A 6951-nucleotide genomic window follows, 5' to 3' on the forward strand; every position below is an offset into this window, starting at 1 on the left:
AAGGGTGTAGTCTTAGGAGGAGGAAGAACAGGATGAGACTTTTCTCTCTGGCATGATAGACCCAATGTCACCAACACCCTTAGTGAGCATGCTGCAATATGTTAAGGGAAGGAGGAACTAGAGAGTGCATCCTTTCCAATCACACCCCACCTACTTGTTTCAGCCTGTGTCTCTGAAGCACTCTTCATTGGCTGCCATGACCTTGTTATTTTTCACTGGGAGGCAGCAACACAAGTTCCTTAAGGCTTTGGAAATCCTCTTCTTCAGGCTCCTCCAGGCCCGATTTCTCAGTGGGACTCTGGGCATACCCTGGGACCTCCTTCGGAGCTGCTCCTGATGGACTGTTTCCCTTGAGGATGAGCTAGTGTCTTGTAAGGATTCAATGCCTATATTCTCTTCCTGGTTCTCCTCACTGGGGGAAGGGCTGCTGCTTCTGGACTCCCAGGAGGACATGCTGCTACTTGTGTCTGTAGCACTGGAGCTCTCTTGGGCCATATCTTGCGTGTTTTCAATGGTTGAGGATTGTGTGGATATGAAAAGTGACCATGGGGCTCCTGATGATGAGGTTAGTGTTGTTGTTGTTGCCTTTCTTTTTCTTGATGATGATTTTGTGGAGTTGATGCTTCTCTCCTTCTCTCTGCATGTACTCTTTCCAACATGAGGCATAATCCCCTGGAGTGGGGAGGTGTTCTCCAGAAAGCTACTCTCAAGGGAAGAAAGGCTGGGAGGTACACTATGCCTCCTCCTACAGCCTTTCCTTCCACATCCGGGCAGCTCAGAGAGAGTGGGCAAAGTGAAGGTGGAAAGAGTACGGGCACTGGTTCCCTTCCTTACAGGCCAGGGAGGGTTGGGGGCTTTTGTAGGGTCCAGAGTACTGCCCTGCCCTCCATCGTGATAAAATTGGGGCTGCCTGGTATACTTCTTTTTTATAATCAAATAAGTCGCCATATCATGATTGTACTTCCGTTCCCTCAAAGCCTCCCTGAGCTCTTTAATGTTGTACCCCATAAGAAACATATCAAAAGCGAGGTTGGATTCTGGTTCTCTAGGGATTTCCTCTGAAGATCTCAATGGGTCTTGATCATGGCACAGCCACGGGTGTACCAATATATCTTTAATGGATGGCCTCATTATGGGGTCTATAGTCATTAATCTCTTTAATAGGTCTCGAAGCTCTGGAGACAGGTGATACGGGATCCAACAGCTCCGGGCTAGGATCAGATGCTTTATCTTGGAGTGCACTGTCTCTCGGAAGGGAAGGTGGCCAATAACTAAATAGTATAATACTACACCGAGACTCCAGATGTCAGTTGGGAGGCCATCATATTGTTTGTGATCAAACACTTCAGGAGCACAATATTGTGGTGTGCCACAAAATCCTTTGAACTTTTCCCCAGAGGCCAGTCTTTTGCCTAAGCCAAAGTCAGTAAGTTTCACATGCCCCTCCCAATCCAATAGGATGTTCTCGGCCTTGATGTCTCGGTGGACAATATTCTGACTGTGGATATAGTTGACGGCCAAAGAGAGTTCTGTAAATATCCTACGTGCCTCTTCCTCGTCCAGATGCCCACACTTGTTGATGTGTTTCATCAGGGATCCCCGGGCTGCATATTCCATCACCAGGTACGTTTTGTGCCTTGTCTCGAATATCTGGAACAACTGTATTATGTGACTATGGTTCAGGGATTTCACAAGATCTATCTCAGAGATGACCAGGAAGTCTATATTTGTGCCCCTTTTCAATATCTTGATGGCTACCATGGTCTGGGTCATAAGGTGGAGAGCCACTTTGACTTCTGCAAAAGACCCTTTATCTAGGGTGCCCAGGATATAGTAATGCTGTGCCAGGGGGTTCCCTTCATGACAACTGGCCTCGAGGTCCCCCGACATCGCACTTCCATTCTCTTGGTCACCAGGAGCTACAGCAAGCAAAGATGGCAGGGAAAACAGATCAGAATTCCTTCTAAGATAGGTTACTACTAGAGATTCTGAGATTAAGAGACACAGACACTTCCATAGACGAGTCTGGCTCTGCCTAAGGACACAGGGAAACCAGAACAAAGCAAAGACAAACACAGAGGATGGAAAGAAGGAAGAAGGCTCAGAGCAGAAAGAGAGCAAGGGTGATGGAAGATAAAATTTTAGCCAGGAGAACAGGGATCCCGATTTCAAAGGAGCAGAACATTGACAAGCTTACCCAAGATGTCCATCATGAAGGACTGAGCTAAAGGCCACACTTGAACATCAAGATAGCTTTACCCAGAAATGTGTGGGATGCAACTTGCCCCCGTAGATACAGTATCTACACGGGATGGGGGCAAAAGTCACACAGCACCTATGAATAAGAATGAAAATTTGTCAGTATTTTTCTGGAATGGATGTTGAGGTCTCTCTGATATACACAACATCTTAGTCCAACAGAGATATATACCACAATTTTTTCCTTATATGCAGGATACTGGTGGTTTGAGGTTGAATTAAAGGGAGGGGGAACTCTGAGGGGACTGGAGGATAAGAGGCAGGATGAGCTAGAGAGTAACAGACAGTGACAAAGTCAAAAGAGAAGTTAGGAAAACAAATATGGATGTTGGCCAGGGAGGGACGCTGCTCAGGTTTCTTCCCACATTTCATCCCAGCACTCCGGAGGCAGGCAAATCTTTGAGTTTGAAGCTACCCTGGTCTACACAGAAAGTTACAGGTTGGCCAAGGCCATACAAAGAAATCCAGTCTCCCAGGAACAATAAAACAAACTGAAGAAGGAAAGAGAAACGAAGAAAGGAAGGAGAAAGGAGGGGGAAGGAAGGAAAACACATGGATGTTAATCCAGAAAGCAAAATGAAAATAATTAAACGAACAAGCAAACAACAAGAACGCAAAGCTGTAAACAAAGCTCCCAAATGAATGAAATCACATAAACAGAAACCCAAACCTCTGAGTTTACGGAAACAGCAGGAAAGTACTCAGTCTGTGGACATGTAGCTGATGTTCAATGTCGAAATCCAAACAATCACCGATGTCCAAATCTGATCCAACTACCGAGTCCTGCAGTTCACTACCAAACAGCTCTCTGCACAGAAGGACACAAAACAGCCCAGACAGTGCAGTATATGATCAGCTCTTGGTCATTCCTCACAATGGCTCTCTGTGTCATCAGAGCATTAGTGACCAATCAGAGCTGGCACAACCCACAGTGATTTTTCTCACTCCTTACAAGGTGCTCTGTCTGTTACTGTTCATTTCACTGAGAGCAAGCACTGGACAAGAGACACCTTAAGGGAGGGAGAGCTCTATTTAGATTCATGGCATGAGGGGTTTGGAGGGAATGTTGGGGTTCCCCCACTAGGGTTTTAGTCTCATGTCAAAAGGAATGTTTTAGATGGGGTGGGGACAAGAGAATCTCTCTCTCTCTCTCTCTCTCTCTCTCTCTCTCTCTCTCTCTCTCTCTCTCTCTCGTGTGTGTGTGTGTGTGTGTGTGTGTGTGTGTGTGTGTATGTGCACACATTTGAGTGTGTGTTTCCAACCAGATGTATAAAAGTACAACAAACTTCATTTCGGAGATTTGGGGGTGAGGAAGCATCCAGGAGAGGGGCTCTCTGCTCCAAGACCAAGCAATCAAAGCTTGTCCTGGATTCTTAGCAGGCACAGATTTCTAAGGGTAGATATTTCCTGTAGAAATAGGTGAAGATTGCTGGAATGTCATGTCCTGATTTTCTGGAGCTCAGAGTTTGGTGGGGTTTTTTTCCCTCAGGAACTAGTGGGTTTTTTGCTTAGTGATTACTCAGTTTTGGTTTTTGGTGTTTGTATTTATTTGTTTCACCCTGTTTCTTCCACATATGCTCCATTGGCCAGGCTGGGAAGTCCTTTCAGGCCACAGGTTGCTTTTGCTTAGGTTCTAGGGCTCAGTCATGGAGCTCTTCAGGACGGGTGGACTGAACATGGGGATCCCAGTGTAGGAGTTAGGGGAAGGATGAATAAGATGATTAGGTTCGCAACCCCATTGGAAGTACAACAATATCAACAAACCAGACCCCCCCAGAGCTCTGAGGAATTAAACCACCAACCAAAGAATACACATGGAGGGACCATGGCTCCAGCTGTATTGGTAGCAGAGGATGGGATTATCTGGCAACAATGGGAAGGGAGGAACTTGGTCCTATTAAGGTTTGATGCCCCAGTATAGGAGAATGGTAGGGCATAGAGGCAGGAATGAGTGGGTGAGTAGGGGAGAATCCGCATAGAAGAAGGGGGAGGGAGGGTGGGATAGGGTTTTTTTTTTTTAGTTTAAACTGTGAAGGTGGATAGCATATGAGATTTAAATAAATAAAATAACCAATAAAAATTTAAAAAACCAACAAGAAGAAATAAATACCAAAGTAGACAGGGAAAGACAAGGGTACATCCACCCACCAAAATGAAATGTTTACTTTTTGAAACTTTTTTGTCTCCAAACTCAACTAAAAAATAATCCACCCACTAGAAATGCCACACCAATTTTTTGGCTAATAAAAAAGATTGAGCCATGAAATGCACATGCAAACAATGTGAATACATTATTTAGACTAAACTGTTTCTATTTGCGATATATTTTATATACCTATATGCATACGAGTGTAACAAAAATTCATGAAAAGTAGCCTGTAAAAGTAAAAGAAAGCAAGGATTGTATATTAGAAATTTCGGAAGAAAGAAAAAGAGAAGGCAGAAAAATATATTTATTGCATAATAATCACACACTATAAAAGTACAATTTAAATGGAAAAAGCAATTTTCAATAAATGTAAGTTTTACAAACACTGTAGAGTCAGCCATATTATCCCTCCTCACACAGCAACTAAAGCATTTCATTCAATGTATTAGCCATGGTTTTGGTTACTATATATGTTATTGAATTGTATTCATACCTGTGTCCACCAAAATGATGTTATCCTAATTTGACTACATGAACATAAAACAAATTTCCAGATAGAAACTAACAGATATCAATTCCCAAATACTTCATTAGCCACTGAGAAGAAACAAGTCAAAGAATTCATGTAATTTATCTCTATGTAGTTCATGGGCTTTGTGTACCAGTTGATAAGGGTGCTAGTATGTACGAGATTTATTCCTGACACTTGGTGTTAGATAATATGTGGAGGCTTCCTCCTTAGTGAATACTGATTCATCTTTTTCCGAAGTCCTTGCATGCCTGTATCTATTTACCTTGGGCTGGATCTTGTGAGGTTAACTCTTACAATTTGTGATATCAACCAGTGTTGTCATTATAAAGATTTTGTTTAGGCACCACTCTGGAAATCAGTTTGGCAGTTCTTCAGAAAATTGTACATAGTACTGAGGACCCAGCTATACTACTTCTGTGCACATACACAGAAGATGCTCCAACATGTATTAAGGTCACATGCTCCACTATGTTCATAGAAGCCTTATTTGTAATAGCTAAAAGCTGGAAAGAACCCAGATGTCCCTCAACAGAGAAATGGATACAGAAATTGTGGTATATATATACAATGGAGTACTACTCAGCTATTAAAAACAAAGAGTTCATGAAATTCTAGAGCAAATGGATGGAACTAGAAAGTATCATCCTGTGTGAGGTAATCCAATCACAATAGAACACAGATGTGCACTTGCTGATAAGTGGATATTAGCCCAAAAGGTTGGAATACCCAAGATACCATTCACAGACCACATGAAGCTCAAGAAGAATGAAAACCAAAGTGTGGATACTTTGGCCCTTATTAGAAGGGCATCTAAATACTCCTAGCTCACAGTCAACTAATGGACTAGGGTCCCTAATGGAGGAAATGGAGAAAGGACCCAGGGAGCTGAAGAGGTTTGCAGCCCCATAGGAGGAACAATAATATGTACCAACCAGTAACCCCAGAGCTCCCAGGGACTAAACTACCAACCAAACGTTACACGTGGAGGGACCCTTGGCTCCAGCTACATATGTAGCAGATGATGATATTTTAAGACAGCAATGAGAGGAGAGGCCATTGGCCCTTTGAGGGATTAATGCCCCAGTGTAGGAGAATGCCAGGTCAGGAATGTGTGGGGTTGGTAAGCACGTAGAGGGGTGATGGAATAGGGTGTTTTCAGATGGGTATGAGGAAAGGGGCTAACATTAGAAATGTAAATAAACCAATCGAATAAAAAAATCCTACCTTAAAAAATAAAACATTTTAGAAGGGCAAAACAAATTTTCAATAAATAGAAGTTTTAATAACAATGTATTGTTATCCATATTAGCCATCCTCACACTGCATCTGCAGCAGGCCATTCAATGTCTCAGCCACGTTTTGGATTACTATATATATTACAGAGATCTATTAATATTTTTCAGCCAAAATGACATTATCATAGCTTGATTGCATCAACAACAAAAGATTTCCAGAAAAAAAAATACCAGATATCAATGCCTAAAGAATTCATAAACAATTTAGAAGATGTGCTTCTTTAATTTTGCCCAATGAAGTTCTATGTACCAGTTCATAAATTTACTGGTATGTATCTGTTTTTTCCTGACCTCTATGGGTTAGATAATAAATATGGCTTCATCTCCATGAATTGTGATTTGCTTTCTTTACAGAAGTTCTTGCTTATCTGTATCATTCACCTACACGTGGGGATTTAGCCACTATACATTGTTTTTATTGTTAAGGAATTATTTAATATATTTACATTCCAAATTTTGACCCTATCCCAAGTTCCCCCTCCCAGAGTCTTCAAGCCACATCCCCTCCAGTTTTATTCTAAGAGATTATTCCCCACACACCCTACCCACAACCACCACCTCACCCTGGTCATCACCCTTCCTTGGGTTCAAGTAACTGCAGACCTTGGCACATCACTCCCACTGACCCCATACAAGGCAGTCCTCTGACATTTAAGCACTAAGGGAGATGGACCAGTTGATGTTCTCCTTGGTTGGTGGCTTAGTCACTGGAAGCT

The 6951-nt window shown here is 42.6% G+C and overlaps 1 pseudogene; it reads right to left on the reverse strand.

Annotated features, from left to right (window-relative positions):
• Positions 1-1081: 1081 nt before the first annotated feature.
• Positions 1082-1890, reverse strand: LOC127670671 (sperm motility kinase X-like; annotated as a pseudogene).
• Positions 1891-6951: the final 5061 nt, after the last annotated feature.

Source organism: Apodemus sylvaticus, chromosome 20 (genome assembly GCF_947179515.1).
Source record: "Apodemus sylvaticus chromosome 20, mApoSyl1.1, whole genome shotgun sequence".
In the NCBI taxonomy this organism is placed as follows: Eukaryota; Metazoa; Chordata; class Mammalia; order Rodentia; family Muridae; genus Apodemus; species Apodemus sylvaticus.